This window comes from Schistocerca americana, chromosome 8 (genome assembly GCF_021461395.2).
Source record: "Schistocerca americana isolate TAMUIC-IGC-003095 chromosome 8, iqSchAmer2.1, whole genome shotgun sequence".
NCBI classification, from domain to species: Eukaryota; Metazoa; Arthropoda; class Insecta; order Orthoptera; family Acrididae; genus Schistocerca; species Schistocerca americana.
Window position 1 is genome coordinate 103,211,726 of NC_060126.1, and position 19,967 is coordinate 103,231,692.

Below are 19,967 nucleotides of genomic sequence, written 5' to 3' on the forward strand. Positions count from 1 at the left end.
TTTCCTTTCACATTCTGAGGCTCCGTAATAAAATTGGCACACACTTAACGTTTTTAAGCATCCATAATTCATACAATATTTTAATTAGTTTCCTGTAGAATATAGATCATAAAAATAACTAATGTACCTTATTTACTATTATCAATTTTTTGAATTGCGAATATTAAATGAAAGTAAGTATTTGAACCGTCATCTAGCATAGATATTGATTCGCTTTTTTGTAAATTTAAATGTTGTATCAATGGGCGAATTTTAATGATGATAGACAATTAGAATAGACCTTCTATTTTAATTGAAACCAGAATGTTATTACGTAAATGACACAAAAATTCTGTTACAGCAAGTTGCTACCTTTAACTAAAACACGAATTGTAAACTGAGGTTAAAAAAATAAACTAAAACCGATATGCGTCCCACATGAGACAATGAGTTTATCACTCTGTGAATATAAGAATGCAATGCAAAGCATTTTTTTTTCTTTTCTTACAAGGTATGTGATTATGTTATGCACAGACAATTGCGGAAGCCTACTTTGTCGAGACGGTTCTACTGACGTTAACAGATAAGAAAAATACTACGAACCATGAACGTGATACAAAGGGTGTTTCCGTGACGGTGTTTCAAACTTTTTGGGGTGATAGAGGATGGTAAATGTATCAATTTCAGGTACGGGGCCATGGTACGGAAACGACCGAATCGAAAACTATGAATGAACCTCTTCTACCTCAAGCTCTTTGCTTTCCATATTTTGAGAGATGGTAGTGTGGACCAAAAAAATAAAAAATATCTAGTAAACATGGACTCTAAAGGGCATACCTTAAGAACTATGAACACTCTGTGAAACACATCTCTTCTGCTGAACAAGCGCTCACAGTTCTTAAGGCATGCTTTCTATGCCTCATTTTTACTGCACTTTTTTTTGTCCATGCTACGACCCCTCTAAATATGGAAAGCAGAGAGCGTACGGTACAAGACCACTCTAACTTTCGACTCGCTTATTTCTGAAGCATAGTCCGTAAACCTCAGATTGATTCATGTATTCTTCTCCATAATCCCCGAAAGCTTGTAACAGTATCGCAGAATCATCCTGTATGGAAGGCTGAGTGCGACCTAGTGGGATTCCGTGCGTTTATAGCCAGTTCAGTGCGTCTGTTTCATGAAAATGAAATCAAATAAACATCTTTTCCGTCCCAAGAAACCCTGCTGTCAGCGAGTACGTTCCCTTATAATTTATATACTCTTCTGAAACTTAACTACACTCCACAACAATTCTACTAGCTTGTACTTCGCAGAGTCTGAAAGACACTGATATGTGATATGTGAAAGTCATCATCAATTTTTGTGTAGTAAATTTCTATACGATATTTGATGTTTCAGTCGGCCACTGTGACCGAGCGGTTCAAGGCGCTTAAGTCCTGAACCGCGCTACTGCTACGGTCGCAGGTTTGAATCCTGCCTCGGGCTCGGATGGGTGTGATGTCCTTAGGTTAGTTAGGTTTAAGTAGTTCTAAGTTCTAGGGGACTGATGACCTCGGATGTTAAGTCCCATAGTGCTCAGACCCATTTAAACCATTTTTTGATATTTTGTTATTCTCATGACAATTGATATGTTTTAGTACGTACTTGGTATAATCTTTTCGTATTTACCAACCTTTTAAAATCCCTCTACGACAAAAATTCAAATGAAAATATGGACCTATTTGAGTAGGAAATTAACTTATGATGCGTCAGTGCCATGTAACATAGCTCTCTGAAACTTGAGCCACCCACAGGAAAAACTGCTATAGTACATCACAGAAGGTAACCAAAAGAAATACCCAATGAGACGAACAGCGGTGACACTTTTATTCAAACAATTACTCTGAAGTCATAGTTGTTTATGACGGGCCCTGGACATTACAAAAAATGGTTCAAATAGCTCTAAGCACTATGGGACTTAACTCTGAGGTCATCAGTCCCCTAGACTTAGAACTACTTAAACCTAACTAACCTAAGGACATCACACACATCCATGCCCAGGGCAGGTTTCGAACCGGCGACCGTAGCAGCAGCGCGATTCCGGACTGAAACGCCTAGAACCGCTCTGCCACAGAGGCCGGCGACATTATAAAAGATGGGTCGTGGTTGTTAATAGGCTGTGTGATTACCACGGACGGCAATGCATGTTCTCCAACTTACTCCATTTCTTGGTTCGGAGTTCTAGTGGTACGGCGTTCCGTTCCTCCTCAAGTGTGGCTGACAAGTGCTGGATGACCGCTGGTGCATGCGCACGTGCTTCAATACGTCTCCTAATGCATCCTCCACGCGCTCGATGGGAAATGAATCGGAGGAATCGGCGGGCCAGTCTGTTCGCCGAATCTCCTCTCGTTCGTAAAGCTCCTCCGCCTGCGATGTTGGTCGTGCATTGTGGTACATAAAAATAACATCAGGGCCGAATGCACCACTGAAAACACGTGCGTTGGGAAGGAGCTCAATCTGAAAATATTATTGACCAGTGAGTGGAGGTCAGTACGCCCATACAACATCATGCCTCCCCACACCCGCTGAGCCACCAGAAAGATAATGTTCAGTGATGTTCCTGGGATGTATAACGTGTTTCCGCCTCTCGCCATATGATGGTACGTCAAGCATTGTCGAGCAAGATGATAGTGTTGGTCCTAGCGTTACGCTGTGGGAAGGCATCACCTTTATACGGGCGTACGGGCCTTTAAATCTTTCAACACAGTTCTCTTACCAGTCAGCCATATTGTGACACTGTACTCCATCCCCATGTGCGCTTTTCAGGGGTGCATTCTGCCCTGACTTCATTTTTACGGATGACAATGCGCGATCCCATTGAGCAGCGCAGGTGGAGCAACTGTTGTAACGAGTGGATATTCGGCGAATGCAGTGGCCTACCCGTTCTTCCGAATTAAATCTGATTCAGAATGTGTGGGATGCGTTCACACGCACAAACGACCATTCAGAGTTGGCCACCGCGCTGATGGGAGCCTGGAACGCCCTACCACAAGAACACGTTACCAACCTTCTGACCAGCATAGGAGCACATTGCAGAAGATGCAATGCCGTACGTGGTGATCAGACACCCTGTTAAGAACCATATCCCTCCTTTTGTAATTACCGTCTGAAACGCCCTCCTAAACCCGCAGGACAGGACAGGTAGTTTAAATTGTGGACAGCGGCCAAAATAAGGATCTCAAAATGGTTCAAATGGCTCGGAGCACTATGGGACTCAACTGCTGAGGTCATTAGTCCCCTAGAACTTAGAACTAGTTAAACCTAACTAACCTAAGGACATCACAAACATCCATGCCCGAGGCAGGATTCGAACCTGCGACCGTAGCGGTCTTGCGGTTCCAGACTGCAGCGCCTTTAACCGCACGGCCACTTCGGCCGGCAAAATAAGGATCTGTCAGTTACACTCGAACATATAACTTTATTATTTGATCAACATTACAAGACGGCCAAAAAAATTTTTTTAAACACACAGCTTTAATCTTTGGGACTTAATTACCGGCTAGAAGCCACTTTAATTTAAAAACGGCTGAATGCCAATAAGTTAAAACGCAAGCATAATCAGACATTTAAAAGGCAAGCCTTATATTGCAAAAGTTGTTTATGTAGGGTGAAGGCCCAAAGAATCTGAGATTTTCGGAGCAAACAATTTGAATTCAAAATCGACTGAACGCCCAACACTTAAGGCTAAACAACATTAAATTTAAAAAAAAAAACAAAGGCCTTAGGTAAAACAGTTATTAATTAGGCAAAACTCAACCAAAACAGAAATTTAAAAGGCAACGACTTACATTAGAACAATTCTTTAGTTAGGCTGAAGGCCCAAAAAATCAACACACTTCAACAGCAAACAAGTTAAATTTAAACCGGCCGAAGGCCTAACGCTTAAAACTCCATAACATCATTTTTTTTAAATACGTCAAACAGGTCTTTAATTTAGGCTGAAGGCCTTAAGAGCAAAAAAACTCAAACTCAAAATCGGCTGAAGGCCCAACACTTAAAATTCAACAACATTAAAACCGATAAAATGCCAAAGGTCTTACGTGAAACAGTTCTTTAAATTAGGCTGAAGGCCTAAAGAATCTTACGACAAAACAACCTTAATTTTTTAAAAAATCAGCCGAAGCCATACAAGTACAAACAACAAGAACAAATAAAAAAAGGCAGTACACCCAAGGGCGCTCAGATGTTCGAGGGTCGACCTGGAATTCAAGCACTAAATCTCGCTTAGGTGAGACAGCCAGTCGGGCCATCCATTCACGATCTGACCACAACCCAACCGACCGACAGTCAACAGACTCACCTACAAGATAATTTCCACTTCACCAGACCAGGGCACAACAGGGAGTTCAACGGAACAACGTAGAAGATATTGGCGTCCATAACCAATCATAATATGGAGCTGTCAAGCTACACACCGTGCTGGACATCAACAACACGATGAGAAAACTACACTGCCTGAAATTTAAGTCCACGGCCAGGGCAGGTAACCGGAACGTTAACGGCCACTGGGCAGAAGATTCCGTTGGTGCACTTCAATTCAAATAACCAAATAGTGTGAAATTCCATCGGAGGGTGGCTAGAATTTTCCAACTTGAAAACCACGTTGTTGCTTGTGGGAATATCGCAGCAGCCAAAAACGAACTCCAATCGACATAATGTGAATAGTCTTGACTTGCTGATAGATTAAATCAAAAGTCAACTTTCGTGTCCAGGGTCGGTGAGCCACGGACCTCATAGTAATGGGAACAGCCCCCCAGACTCCGACACCGCGTAGAGACCACCAGCGGTGCCGGCCAAACTACGTCCCGCGGATAATTCCTCGCTGCTCCGCGCGAACCGACCGACAGGTCGCATACCGCCCAGCCGGAAACTACAAGCGCCAGGTCAAAGATAGTCCAAGGTGCGAATATCGATGCACACCTCTGCTGCCACCAGTGGAAGGAGAGGTTAACAGCATAATTGCGATAACCGCGGGAGACTAAACACAGAATCGTAACGAAGGTTTAATCCTGTGCATAGCGTGAGCCAGCCACGGCTCACCGTCTTTGAATAAAAGTGTCATTTCTATTCATATTACTAAGTATTTCATTCAGTTACCTTCTGTATTATACTGAAGCACTTTTTTCAATGTATGGTTCAAGCAAGTTTCGTCGAGCTATGTTGGCAGTGACACATCATGCGAAAGTTACTTTTGTCATTAAGAGCACACTGATGCGGTTAGGTTCATGTGACTCAAGTGTCCCAACAGACTAACTTTCAAAATAGATCAACTTTAAAAAATTAAAAAAAAAAAGGAGTAATACACGAAGGTGGCAGAAGCAAAGAGATACCTCTTAATATCGTGTCGGGCCTCCTTTTGCCCGGCATAGTGCAGCAACTTGACGTGGCATGGATTTAACAACGCGTTGAAAGTTCCATGGAGAAATATTGAGCCATGATGAGTAAGGTATTGTGCACGAACAGACGTCCTGATTATGTTATAAATGTTCGATGGGATTCATGTCGAGCGATCTGGGTGGCCAAATCATGCTCTTGAACAGTCCAGAATATTCTTCGAACCAATCGAGAATAGTTGTGGCCCGGTGACATGGGAAATTGTTATTTGGGAACACGAAGTCCATGAACGGCTGAAAATGTTCTCGAAGCAAACGGAGATACGCATTTACAATCTACGATCGGTTCATTGTGACCAGAGGACATAGTCCATTTCATGTAAACACAGCCCAGACAATTGTAGAGCCATCAGCAGCTTGCACAGTGCCTTGTTGACAACTTGAGGCCATGGTTTCGCGGTGTCTACGCCACACTCGAACCCTACCATCATTTGTTATCAACTGAAATTGGGGCTCATCTGACCACGACAAGGTATTCCAGTCGTCTAAGGTCGTCTAAGGCATATGAGAGGCGGTTTAGGCGATGTCGTGCTGTTAGCAAAGGCACTCACATCGATTGTCTGCTGTCAGAGCTCATTAACGCCAAATTTCACTGCCCTGTCCTAACGGATGCTTTCGACGTACGTCCCACATTGATTCCTGTCCTTATTTGATGCAGTGTTGGTTGTCTGTTAGCAGTGGCAGCTCTACGCAAACGCCGCTGCTGTCGCTCATTAGCTGGAGGCCGTCGGCCACTGCGTTGTTCATTGTGAAAGGTGCGTTGTGGGTGTCGGAATATTGAATTCCCTGACGATTTCCGGTGGCGACACCTACAACGTGCTGACATGAGGAAACTTTCCAACCGACTTCTCATACACAAACAGCAGTTGCCTAGAGAAACGTTGTTGTGATGCCTCGTGTAAGGAAGAGAGATGCGTACCATCACGTCTCAGACTTTGATAAAGGGCGGATTGCAGCCTATCGCGATTGCAGTGTATCATATCGCGACACTGCTGCTCGCGTTGGTCGAGATCCAATGACTGTTAGCAGAATATGGAATCGGTGGGTACAGGAGGGTAATACGGAACGCCGTGCTGGATGTCAACGGCCTCGTATCACTAGCAGTCGAGATGACAAGCATCTTATCCGCATGGCTGTAACGGATCGTGCACCGACGTCTCTATCTCTGAGGCAACAGATGGGGACGTTTGCAAGACAACCATCTGCGCGAACAGCTCAACGACGTTTGCAGCAGCATGGACAACCAGCTCGGAGACCATGGCTGCGATTACCCTTGACGCTGCATCACAGACAGGAGCGCCTGCGATGGTGTACTCAACGACGAACCTGGGTGCACGAATGGCAAAACGTCATTTTTTCGGATGAATCCAGGTTCTGTTTACAGCATCATGATGGTCGAATCCGTGTTTGGTGGCATCGCGGTGAACGCACATTGGAAGCGTGTATTCGTCATCGCCATACTAGTATATCACCCGGCGTGATGGTATGGGGTGGCATTGGTTACACGTCTCCGTCACTTCTTCTTCGCATTGACGGCACTTTGAACAGTGGACGTTACATTTCAGATGTGTTACGATCCGTGGCTCTTCCCTTCATTCGATCCCTGCGAAACCCTACATTTCAGCAGGATAATGCACGACCGCATATTGCAGGTAGTGTACGGGCCTTACTGAATACAGAAAATGTGTGACTGCTGCCCTGGCCAGCACATTCTCCAGATCTCTCACCAATTGAAAACGTCTGGTCAATGGTGGCCGAACAACTGGCTCATCACAATACGCCAGTCCCTACTCTTGATGAACTGTGGTATCATGTTGAAGCTGCATGGGCAGCTGTACCTGTACACGCCATCCAACCTCTGTTTGACTGAATGCCCAGTCGTATTAAGGCCGTTATTACGGCCAGAGGTGGTTGTTCTGGGTACTGATTTCTCAGGGTTTATTCACCCAAATTTCGTGAAAATGTAATCACACGTCAGTAGTAGTATATTTGTCCAATGAATACACGTTCATCATCTGCGTTTCTTCTTGGTGTAGCAATTTTAATGGCCAGTAGTGTAAATATTGCGGTCAGCCTCGTAACGCGCGAGCAGTTGCTCACTGATGGTCCTTTATTGCTCCTTACGCTCTTCTGTTAGACCGCGAGGAATGCAGGTGACACACACCTTTGAGTACCCGCACCAGTGAACGAGTGTGTCAGCACTATCAACAGAGACGCCCATTTATGCAGCGAGTTGTTTGATTGTGATCCGGAGATGAGAGTGTCCGCCCGTCCCGACAGTGCAGGCGTCACAGCTGTGTGCGAGTGACCGGCACGCGAGAGGCCGGACAGGTTTGCGCGGCCTTGTTGCGACGATGACTGACGGCTCCCCCAACGACTCAGCGTACTTTGTTCGCTACCAGATGTCCGTAGACATTCTGCAAGCGCATACGAATGTCTGAGATGCTCTGGTTTTCCGCCGAAAGAAACTCAGTGACAGCTTTGCTTGGAACGCACCTCAGTTACAGACGTCACGAGGACGTAGCTGACGCATGCAACTGCTTGAATTGGTGTTTTGGAGGGGCCTGGTGGTGAGGAAGTGAAGAGGCGGTGCGCTGACAGGCCGCGTTTGTGGGCGCGCACCTGCCCGCCTGCATCCCGCCAGCCCAGCCGCGACCCCTGACCCGGCCGGAATGCCAGATATTCGGCCCCAGATAGCGGCTGCGGACGCGGCCTGACCGGGACCGCTGCCGGCCCGGCGCCTCTCCTGCCTCGCCGGAGACATCGCCCCTCTACACCAGTCAGCGATAGCCTAATGTCTCCGTCGTTCGGAGTCTACGGCAACTCTTCCGTGGTTACGGCTCATTTTAGACATCCATCATGAGAAATACACTGAAGTGACAAAACTCGTGGGAGAGCGATATTCACATGTCAAAGAACAGTACGTTGCCGGAGGTGTCATTTGCATTCAGATGATTCATGTGGCAAGGTTGCCGACGTGATTACCTATTTTGTTGTAATCTTTCAGTTGTTTCTCTACGCCAGCTATGTCCATTACTATGTTCTTAGGAGGAGAGTGAGGACGGACCTCAGTGCAAAATAACGGGTGATCAAAAAGTCAGTAGAAATTTGAAAACTGAATAAATCACGGAATAATGTAGATAGAGAGGTACAAATTGACACACATGCTTGGAATGACATCGGGTTTTATTAGAACCAAAAAAATACAAAAGTTCAAAAAATGTCCGACAGATGGCGCTTCATCTGATCAGAATAGCAATAATTAGCGTAACAAAGTATGACAAAGCAAAGATGATGTTCTTTACAGGAAACGTTCAATATATCCACTATGATTCCTCAACAATAGCTGTAGTCGAGGAATAATGTTGTGAACAGCACTGTAAAGCATGTCCGGAATTATGGTGAGGCATTGGCGTCGGATGTTGTCTTTCAGCATCCCTAGAGATGTCGCTCGATCACGATACACTTGCGACTTCAGGTAACCCCAAAGCCAATAATCGCACGGACTGAGGTCTGGGGACCTGGGAGGCCAAGCGTGACGAAAGTGGCGGCTGAGCACACGATCATCACCAAACGACGCGTGCAAGAGATCTTTCACGCGTCTAGCAAAATGGGGTGTTTTATTTTTTTGTTCTAATGAAGCCCCATGTCATTCCAAGCATGTGTGTCAATTTTTACCTCTCTATCTACATTATTCCGTGGTTTATTAAGTTTTGAAATTTGTACTGACTTTTTGATCACCCGGTATGTTTTGCAGTATCCAGAATAAGATTTCCACTCTGCAGCGGAGTGTGCGCAGATATGATACTTCCTGGCAGATTAAAACTGTGTGCTGGACCGAGACTCGAACTCGGGACCTTTGCCTTTCGCAGGCAAGTGCTCTACCATCTGCTTCGCAGAAGACCTTCTGTGAAGTTTGGAAGGTGGGAGACGAGGTACTGGCTGAATTGAAGCTGTGAGGACGGGTCGTGAGTCGTGCTTGGGTAGCTTAGATAGTAGAGCACTTGCCCGTGAAAGGCAAAGGTCCCGAGTTCGAGTTTCGGTCCGGCACACAGTTTTAATCTGCCAGGAAGTTTCATGTTTTGCAGTATGTTTGTAGGATCCTCCTGCGTGAACGATTTCTTAATCGCAAAATCAGCTTTTCTTTTGCTGTCCTCTATTGCCACTCCAGATTGGTCGACGTCTGACTGCATATTGGCCTTCGATCCGCCTAACGACTTATGGTATGGCGAGAATTTTCTTGGGTTCTCGGCACAATCTTCCGCAAAAGTATGACTGTAGAAGTTGTTGTATGCTACACGCATCGATCATCTTGCAGACGAACGAATTTCTACTAACTTCTGCCTCTCGACATTTGCACGTTCTTTTTTGAACTGAGAGTGCACCAATCACTGCTTCCTCAGCATTTTCCGAATTCTATTATTAACCCACAATGGGTCTTTCCCATCCTTAATCCATTTACGCGGCACCTACTTTTTCCATGGCTCGATTTACAATCAGTTTAAACTTTCCCGTTATTCCTCTACACCCATCGTATTGGAACTAAATGAATCATAATCCTCAGACGGCTATACCGAGCGTAGAACCGCAGAAAGAATCTGAATCTTTCTCTAGGCGGCAATATTAGATTACTGGCCATCAACATTTCAACATCTGAAAGGACAGTACATAACGAAATCTTAGTTGCTGTGCACATACGGTGCAGCAGGAAAAATCCGTGATTGTCGAGGGATGTATGCCAAACTGTAATACACTGAAGAAAACCTTTCAAGACAATGAAACTTCATTATGTCCATACACATGCAAGTTTTCATGCTTATTGAGTTTATACGGTTTTAATTATAAACATTTAAAATTTTATCAATAAGATGAGTCCAAATGTTCTTTTTTGAAACATCCATGAGAGCGAAATTAATGCCTTTTTCTTCAAAGTTTTTTGACCGGCCGAGGTGGCCGAGCGGTTCTAGGCGCTACAGTCTCGAACCGCGCGACTGCTACAGTCCTTAGGTTTGTTAGGTTTAAGTAGTTCTAAGTTCTAGGGGACTGATGACCTCAGAAGTTAAGTCCCATAGTGCTCAGAGCCATTTGAACCATGTTTTGTTCAAAGTTTGATATACGATGAATACTTTTTTGCTTTGTTTTTACATCTCTCCAAATATCTGGGAAAAAAGCACCAAAATTTAAGGTTTTTCTCCTACAATAATGCCTTAATATTGTATCAAATGAAAATTCTTTCAACAGAATGTTTCACAATAGAATTGACTAATTTGTGCAAAATTTAAGTATTCTAACGACAGTGGTTTGTTAGGAAAATGTATATACATTTTCCAGATTGTAAATTACGGAAAACCTGGATTAAGGATTTGACATTGTTTGTATTCGGCCGTACCTTCTCTGGGTGAACTAGTGCAAACCATATGCATACTCCTCTTCAGCCTCAAGCAATCTTTTTCTTTGTTCATCTTCTTAAGTTAAAAAAAAACTAAACTCCGCCCGAATTGGCCATGAAGGCCCAGAGATACCGACCGGCCGCCGTGTCATCCTCAGACCATAGGCGTCACTGGATGCGAATATGGAAGGACATGTGGTCAGCACACCGCTCTTCGAGCCGTATATCAGTTTACGAGACCGGGGCCGCTTCTTCTCAATCAAGTACCTTAACAGATTGCCTCACAAGGACTGAGTGCACCCCACTTGCCAACAGCGCTCGGCAGACCGGCTGGTCACCCATCCAAGTGCTAGCCCAGCCCGACAGCGCTTAACTTCGGTGATCTGACGGGAAACGGTGTTACCACTGCGGCAAGGCCGTTGGCCCCTTCTTAAGTTAACAAGATATTAAAACTGTGCAACAGTAACGTTAGCCGCCTCCATTATCTTTTTCAAAGCACTTGTTTCCTTGCCTGAAGAGGGTCTTCATTGATTGTAATTACTAAGCTAATTTTCAAGTTGTCCTTATAATACCTAGAAGAACGATACTTCCTAACCTTTTTAAACACTTTACTGGAACGAGTCATGCTGCAGATTGTGTTAATAGATCTACACACAACTTTCGTAAAAGCCACTCCTTTGTAACCACTAATAAACAAAAACACCTTCAACCAAAGGGTACAACAACAGTGGTAGTGATGCTATTCCAAAGCCTTTTCGATGTACCATACAAACATTCCCCGCATTTTGATTGCATAAAACTGTAGGGAAACCAGAAGGAATAAATAATATGAGAAAATACACAGCAAAAAACGGGTGTAGCGCCACTCATGCTTTTCCAAATTATCATTTTTATCACGCTTATGATAAGAACTGGAACGTAATATTCAGACATTGAAATTTCAATACGATGTAGTAAATGAAGAGCCAATACAACTTTTTTCACAATTTTTATAGCTTTGACGTGCGTCCCCCCCCCCCTTCCCCATTAAATTCGAAAGTGATTTGGAGGCATACAGGATGCAAGGTTCAATACACAGCGCTGCCATCTCTGGTAGCAATAATGGCTCTAACAGGGATGGACATCGAGTCAAGTTGAGATTAGGCGGCACATACCGGTTCGTCATTCCATATTACTGCGACTCTGTACCAGAGTTCATCAGTCGTAGTGGTTGGCGAGATGTGTCCTGAGCCCATGAGTAGATGTTCCCAGTGGGTGAGAGATCTGTATAGCCTGCTGACCATGCCAGTAATCGAACACCTTTTGTATGGTGATAAGTGTTGTGTAATCTTGTTGTAAGATAAGCTCACGGAGATCTCGAAGATAGGCTACAGCCATCATAAAGCGCAGTGACTTCAGTCAAATTATTGTCACCTCTGTCAGTCTCATTGCGTATTTCTTTCAGTTACCTTCTGTGCTATATTGCAGCGCTCTTTGAATGCATGGTCCAAGATTCAAAGAGCGGTGCTACTTGATAGTGACATATCCTGCTAAAGTTACTTTTGTCCTTTAAGTTTTGCACACCAGTGTATTTAGAGAATGATGTTTTTGTGGTCTTCGGTTCGAAGACTAGTTTGACGCAAGCCTCCATGCTACTCTGTTCTGTGAGAGTCTCTTTTTCTCCGAATAACTTCTGCAACCGACATTCTTCTGAATGTGCTCACTGTATTTATTCATCTCTTGGTTTCTACCCCCCCCCCCCCCCCCCCCCTCTAGACATCGGTCCAATACTGAGTTGGTGATCCCTTGATGTCTCAGAATGTGTCCTATCAACCAATCCCTTCTTTTGGTCAAGTTGTGTCACAAATTTTGGTCAACTTGTATCACAAATTTCTCATCTCCCCAATTCTATTCAGTACCTCAACATTAGTTATGTGACCTACCCATCAAATCTTCAGTAGTCCTATAAGCCTCCCTCGGGATACTTTTACTGATGGACATTTCATTCTTTAACAATGACATGCTATGTTACGTTTGCTATAATCTCTTCAGTCCAATCACAAAACAGTTCTCATATTGAATACGCGACACTGCGTTACTGTATCGAAAGCTTTCTGGAAGTCGAGGAACACGGCATCTGCTTGGGCGCCGATATTTATTTCCTTCTGGTTCTCGTGGACGAACTGAGTGAGGAGATCTTATCACGATCGTTGGCTTACGGGACCCATTTCGATTCTTGAGTCCTACACAGGAGTTTTTCGATCTTCCGAAAGGTAAAACGTGGCGCCTGTTAAGTGCTATAGGATAATGGTATGGTGGGTTAAGAGAGGGAGAGAGAGAGAGAGAGAGAGAGAGAGAGAGAGAAATTGGCAGAGAACGACCTGGAGCCAGTCGTTAGTATTGCTGTCGACGGTCTTCCAGGAGCATATGAGGAATCCCACCGGAAAGTTTAAACCGCGGGGCCACTCAGCAGCTTTCCCCACGCTATCAGCCATAAACGAGAAATTCCTCACTCTCCTCAGAGACGGCGGGGGCCGAGATGGGAGCCTGCCAGCTTGCGGGGTCGGAGACCCGAGGTTCGCTCCAAGGCGCAGGCAGAACGCCGTTACCAGCTGCGGTCCGTCATTATTTCCGCGGCACCTATCGCGACCTGCTGATGACGCCAGTGACGTCATTGCTGAATGTAAACCAAGAGTATATATTATTTATGACGAATATACCATTCAGTTAATATGACAGCGGATAATGAAAATCATGTGCAGAATATGCAGGGTTATTCATAAGTATCTTCAGGGATGTTTTTGTGTTCGGTCCGAAGACTGATCTGATGCAGCTCTCCGTGCTACTCTATCCCATCTTCATCTCCGAATAATTACTGCAACCTACACCTTCTGAATCTGGTTACTATATTCATCTCTTGATCTCCCTCTTCGATTTTTCCCCCCACATTTCCCTCCAATACTAAATTCGTGATTCCTTTATGTCTCAGAATATGTCCTTACAATCGATCTCTCCTTCTGGTCGGGTTGTACCACAAATTTCTTTTCTCCCCATTTCCTAGCCAGTTACGTGATCTGCGCGCCTAATCTTCAGCATTCTGCTGTAGCACCACATTTCAAAGACTTCTATTCTCTTCTTGTCTAAACTGTTTATCGTTCATGTTTCATTTCTGCACATGGCTACACTCCATACAAATACTTTCAGAAAAAACTTCATAGCCGCGCGGGATTAGCCGAGCGGTCAGGGACTGTGCGGCTGGACCCGGTGGAGGTTCGAGTCCTCCCTCGGGCATGGATGTGTGTGTTTGTCCTCAGGATAATTTAGGTTAAGTAGTATGTAAGCTTAGGGAAGGAAGACAAGGATTTCTGGTCAGATGAGTATCGGGTAATATCAACAGCAGCAGTAAATGGTATAACAGGTGTAGGATTCGTTATGAATAGGAAGGTAGGGCAGAGGGTGTGTTACTGTGAACAGTTCAGTGACCGGGTTGTTCTAATCAGAATCGACAAGCAGACCAACACCGACAACGATAGTTCAGGTATACATGCTGACATCGCAAGCTGAAGATGAACAGATAGAAAAAGTGTATGAGGATATTGAAAGGGTAATGCAGTATGTAAAGGGGGACGAAAATCTAATAGTCATGGGCGACTGGAATGCAGTTGTAGGGGAAGGAGTAGAAGAAAAGGTTACAGGAGAATATGGGCTTGGGACAAGGAATGAAAGAGGAGAAAGACTAATTGAGTTCTGTAACAAGTTTCAGCTAGTAATAGCGAATACCCTGTTCAAGAATCACAAGAGGAGGAGGTATACTTGGAAAAGGCTCGAAGATACGGGAAGATTTCAATTAGATTACATCATGGTCAGACAGAGATTCCGAAATCAGATACTGGATTGTAAGGCGTACCCAGGAGCAGATATAGACTCAGATCACAATATAGTAGTGATGAAGAGTAGGCTGAAGTGCAAGACATTAGTCAGGAAGAATCAATACGCAAAGAAGTGGGATACGGAAGTACTAAGGAATGACGAGATACGTTTGAAGTTCTCTAACGCTATAGATACAGAAATAAGGAATAGCGCAGTAGGCAGTACAGTTGAAGAGGAATGGACATCTCTAAAAAGGGCCATCACAGAAATTGCGAAGGAAAACATAGGTACAAAGAAGGTAGCTGCGAAGAAACCATGGGTAACAGAAGAAATACTTCAGTTGATTGATGAAAGGAGGAAGTACAAACATGTTCCGGGAAAAATCAGGAATACAGAAATACAAGTCGCTGAGGAATGAAATAAATAGGAAGTGCAGGGAAGCTAAGACGAAATGGCTGCAGGAAAAATGTGAAGACATCGAAAAAGATATGATTGTCGGAAGGACAGACTCAGCATACAGGAAAGTCAAAACAACCTTTGGTGACATTAAAAGCAACGGTGGTAACATTAAGAGTGCAACGGGAATTCCACTGTTAAAAGCAGAGGAGAGAGCAGATAGGTGGAAAGAATACATTGAAAGCCTCTATGAGGGTGAAGATTTGTCTGATGTGATAGAAGAAGAAACAGGAGTCGATTTAGAAGAGATAGGGGATCCAGTATTAGAATCGGAATTTAAAAGAGCTTTGGAGGACTTACGGTCAAATAAGGCAGAAGGGATAGATAACATTCCATCAGAATTTCTAAAATCATTGAGGGAAGTGGCAACAAAACGACTATTCACGTTGGTGTGTAGAATGTATGAGTCTGGCGATATACCATCTGACTTTCGGAAAAGCATCATCCACACAATTCCGAAGACGGCAAGAGCTGACAAGTGCGTTAATTATCGCACAATCAGCTTAACAGCTCATGCATCGAAGCTGCTTACAAGAATAATATACAGAAGAATGGAAAAGAAAATTGAGAATGCGCTAGGTGACGATCAGTTTGGCTTTAGGAAAAGTAAAGGGACGAGAGAGGCAATTCTGACGTTACGGCTAATAATGGAAGCAAGGCTAAAGAAAAATCAAGACATTTTCATAGGATTTCTCGACCTGGAAAAAGCGTTCGACAATATAAAATGATGCAAGCTGTTCGAGATTCTGAAAAAGTAGGGATAAGCTATAGGGAGAGACGGGTCATACACAATATGTACAACAACCAAGAGGGAATAATAAGAGTGGACGATAAAGAACGAGGTGCTCGTATTAAGAAGGGTGTAAGACAAGGCTGTAGCCTTTCGCCCCTACTCTTCAATCTGTACATCGAGGAAGCAATGATGGAAATAAAAGAAAGGTTCAGGAGTGGAATTAAAATACAAGGTGAAAGGATATCAATGATACGATTCGCTGATGACATTGCTATCCTGAGTGAAAGTGAAGAAGAATTAAATGATCTGCTGAACGGAATGAACAGTCTAATGAGTACACAGTATGGTTTGAGAGTAAATCGGAGGAAGACGAAGGTAATGAGAAGTAGTAGAAATGAGAACAGCGAGAAACTCAACATCAGGATTGATGGTCACGAAGTCAAAGAAGTTAAGGAATTCTGCTACCTAGGCAGTAAAATAACCAATGACGGACGGAGCAAGGACATCAAAAGCAGACTCGCTATGGCAAAAAAGGCATTTCTGGCCAAGAGAAGTCTACTAATATCAAATACCGGCCTTAATTTGAGGAAGAAATTTCTGAGGATGTACGTCTGGAGTACAGCATTGTATGGTAGTGAAACATGGACTGTGGGTAAACCGGAACAGAAGAGAATCGAAGCATTTGAGATGTGGTGCTATAGACGAATGTTGAAAATTAGGTGGACTGATAAGGTAAGGAATGAGGAGGTTCTACGCAGAATCGGAGAGGAAAGGAATATGTGGAAAACACTGATAAGGAGAAGGGACAGGATGATACGACATTTGCTAAGACATGAGGGAATGACTTCCATGGTACTGGAGGGAGCTGTAGAGGGCAAAAACTGTAGAGGAAGACAGAGATTGGAATACGTCAAGCAAATAATTGTGGACGTAGGTTGCAAGTGCTACTCTGAGATGAAGAGGTTAGCACAGGAAAGGAATTCGTGGCGGGCCGCATCAAACAAGTCAGTAGACTGATGACCAAAAAAAAAAGCTTAGGGACTGATGTAGTTGGCAGTGAAGTCCCATAAGATTTCACACAGAAAAATACTTCATAACATTTAAATCTATATTCGATGATAAAAGAAATTGTTCTTCAGAAACCCTTTTCTTGCTATTGGCAGGCTATATTTTATATTCTCTACTTCGGCACCATCAGTTATTTTACTGCCCAAATAACAAAACTTGTCTAGTACTTTGTCTCGTTTCCTAATATGATTCCATCAGCATCACCTGATTTAATTCGACTGCATACCATCATCGCTGTTTCGCTTTCCTTTCAAGATACTGTCCATTCCGTTCAAAAAATGTTTCAAAGTCCTTTTCTGTTCTGACAGAATTACAATGTCATCGGCAACCCTGGAAGTTTTTATTCCTTCTCCATGAATTTTAATTTGTACTCCAAATTTTTATTGTATTTCCTTTCCTGTTTACTCAGTGTACTGACTGAATAACATCAGGATAGGCTGCAACCATGCCTCACTCCCTTCTCAACCACTGCTTCCCTTTCATGCCTCTCGACTAGAGTAATTGTCGTATGGTTTCTGTAAAAGTTGTAAATACCCTTTCGCTCCCTGTATTTTACCCCTACTACCTTCAAGGTTTCAAAGAGAGTATTCCAGTCAAAACTGTCAAAACCTTTCTCTGCATAGGCTATAAACGTGGATTTGCCTTTCCTTAACCTTGCTTCTAAGGTAAGTCCTAGGGTAAGTATTGCCTTGCGTTTGCCCACATTTCTTCGGAATACAAACTGATCTTCCCCGAGATCGCCTTCTACCAGTTTTACCTCGAAGGATGCAGTAGATGAATTTAATAAAAATACAAGATCTTCATAAAGTAGACGAATATCAGTAGACAAGTTTGTAATTCACATTACAGGAGATGAATATGGACACGGTTTGTGACCCGTCTAACGTCACTACAAACGTGCAATTAAATGACGCCGCTGACACGAACTGACTGGGAAGTAGTGACGGCAGCAAGCTTTACCCATCTTCAATCGCGAATGAATTCGGCGCGTAAGTACAGAGCAAATAATTTGTCTGTGTTTTCTAATACGCCTGCCCCCGTAGTGCAACTACGCCACGGCGTGTATTAGTAATTGAAACTTGGAGAGATGGTCTGTCCACTGGTATATGTCATTCGCTGCATGTCTTGTGTTTTCCTGGAGTCGTCATCTGAAACCATGAAGGCACTTATGAATGACCCTGTACATGTCAAGAATTAAGAAAAGTTTAAAAGTAAAAAAATGAAAAATTACGATAGTAGCTAATCAAGTAAAAAATAGGCTCACTTGACAACCAAACTGAACGAAATAAATCAGAAAAACTGAGAAACTTCCTTGTTTAGCCATGTTAGTTGCGGAAGGAAACAGACGTAACACGCAAATCAGGAAATCAATTGCACCAGCAAAACGTGCTTTCGGTTAAAAGAACACAACTGTTAACGAACCACGTTTAGTGCAGAGAAGAAACAAACAACTTCCGGAATGAGATTTTCAATTTGCAGAGGAGTGTGCGCTGATATGAAACTTCTTTGCAGATTAAAACTGTGTGCCCGACCGGGACTCGAACCCGGGATCTTTGCCTTTCACGGGCAAGTGCTCTGTTTCTGGAAACATCCCCCACGCTGTGGCTAAGCCATGTCTCCACGATATCCTTTCTTCCAGGAGTTCTAGTTCTGCAAGGTTTGCAGGAGACCTTCTGTGAAGTTTGGAAAGTAGGAGAGGAGGTACTGGCGGAAGTAAAGCTGTGACGAGGGGGCGTGAGTCGTGCTTGAATAGCTCAGATGCTAGAACACTTGCCCGCGAAAGACAAAGGTCCCGAGTTCGAGTCTCGGTCCGGCACACAGTTTTAATCTGTCAGGAGGTTTCAACAAACAACTTGTCCAGAAATTCTGTTATGCCCGCGAAGACACAGAGAAAGGGCTTAGACGCGATGACAATGGCTTTGGAGAAGCCAACGAGGACCTGAAAAACATTGTAGAAACCATCCAAAAAGGCTGTGCGAGGCGGAGGGTATTTCTGGTCCCACTATCTCCTCTCCTCTTCCGCGCGAACCCTAATTTCTCCGATTTTCTCGCCGTGGTCGTTTCGCGAGACGTACTTGGGAGGAAATTACATGTTGCACACCTCACTATCTGGGAAGCTCAATCGCAGACCTCTCTTGTAGTGTCTGCCTCTGGAGTTTGTTGAGAATCGCTTTTATGCTCTCGCGCCGACTAAACAATCTCTTGACAAAACGCTCGGCTGTTCGTTGGGTCTAAACTTTTCTTCTATTAATCCTACTTGGTAACGGGTGACAGGCTGATAAGCAAAACTCAATATGCCGTCGAAGAAGTGTTTTGTTAGCCAAGCCACTTCTGTCATGGATGTAATACTTTTCCTTAAGATACTTCCAATGAGTCTCTGCTTTCCCTACAATTAGTTTTATGTGGTCATTCCACTTCAGGTAGCTCTTGATGGTTACACCTACATATTTTTTGGTAGGTACTGTTTCCAGCAGTTTGTCATCAGTAGTGTAGTTGTATAGTTGCGGATTTCGTTTCGTATATATACGTAATATGTTACATTTGTTCACGTTCCCTATCGCTGCTGGTCATTCTGCAAGCAGATACTGTTCTGGCGTTGCTGCTTTCTTACAGACAACCATTACTGGTTCCAGTGATTTGTCGACGATAGTGAAAGGAACAATATCGATACACCCGGACAGCCGCGCGTTAGCACTCCACAGCGGGATTCGGGAAGGCGCGCCGGACCCCGATTCAGCAATGGGGGCTGATACGTCGGCCAGCCTGGATGCGGTTTTTTAGGCGGTTTCCGATATCCCATTACGTGAATATCTAGCAGTTGCACACTTCACGCCTCAGTTACACGCTTCACAAGCACTTTGAAAATGTTCTCATAGATTCACATTAGACGCACACTGATACAGTACACAAATTCCATACCGGGGTGAAGAGGTGTCGATAGGAGGGCCACCCTGTATCACTAACATTGTCAAATCCAGATTAACCTTCCGTCCCCGTGACGACATAGTATAAGGTCAGGAAATAGAAGAAAGAAAGAGGGAAAGGATCTGTAGTGGATTTC

At 44.0% G+C, this 19,967-nt stretch overlaps 1 protein-coding gene and 1 pseudogene across 1 annotated transcript in view; one reads left to right on the forward strand and one right to left on the reverse strand.

Annotated features, from left to right (window-relative positions):
• LOC124545596 (tetratricopeptide repeat protein 28) overlaps window positions 1-19,967 on the forward strand; it is a 232,198-nt gene that overhangs the window by 59,249 nt on the left and 152,982 nt on the right. The gene's annotated exons all lie outside the window — the stretch shown is intronic.
• On the reverse strand, window positions 11,107-11,224 carry LOC124546127 (annotated as a pseudogene).